Consider the following 588-nt stretch of genomic DNA (forward strand, 5'->3'; position numbering starts at 1 on the left):
TGGCACCGGCGCGGGTGACCTGCGATGACACCCTGTCCCGGGCAGGTGGTCGCACAGTGTCAGGAGGTGTCATGGCAGGGTGCGAGGCTGCACGCACAGCCATGGCCTCCCCTCACTCACCACGGCGGCGGTAACTGTGGCTGTGTACATCTGCATGTGTGCAACTGTGTCACTCTGTGCGTGGTGGCACGGGCCTGTGGGTGACCTCGGGGTACCAGGGTGGGTGTGTCAGAATGTGTGTGCATCCATCGGGGTGTGCGCTGGTGCACCGGGGCGCGTGCCTGGGTACCAGAGCAGGGTGTGCTGCCGTGGCTGTGCACCGTTACCACCCCACTGCCGGTGCTGGTACCGTGCAGTGCCGGTGTGCCTCCCCAGGCGCTGAAGCCCAGTGCCGGTACATGTGTCAGTGTGCCAGTCCCCGTTACAGGCAACCGGGTGTAAGCCTGGGTGCTGCTCCCCGTGCCGGTGCTGGTGCTGGTGTGCCTCTCTTGATGGTGAGGGTGCCGGTGCGGCTCCCCTTGCAGGTGCTGATGGCGGTACCGGTGGCGGTGCGGGTGCCCATGCAGGTACTGGTGCGGGTGCCGGTGA

Source organism: Charadrius vociferus, unplaced genomic scaffold (assembly GCF_000708025.1).
Source record: "Charadrius vociferus isolate BGI_N301 unplaced genomic scaffold, ASM70802v2 scaffold214, whole genome shotgun sequence".
Taxonomy (NCBI): domain Eukaryota; kingdom Metazoa; phylum Chordata; class Aves; order Charadriiformes; family Charadriidae; genus Charadrius; species Charadrius vociferus.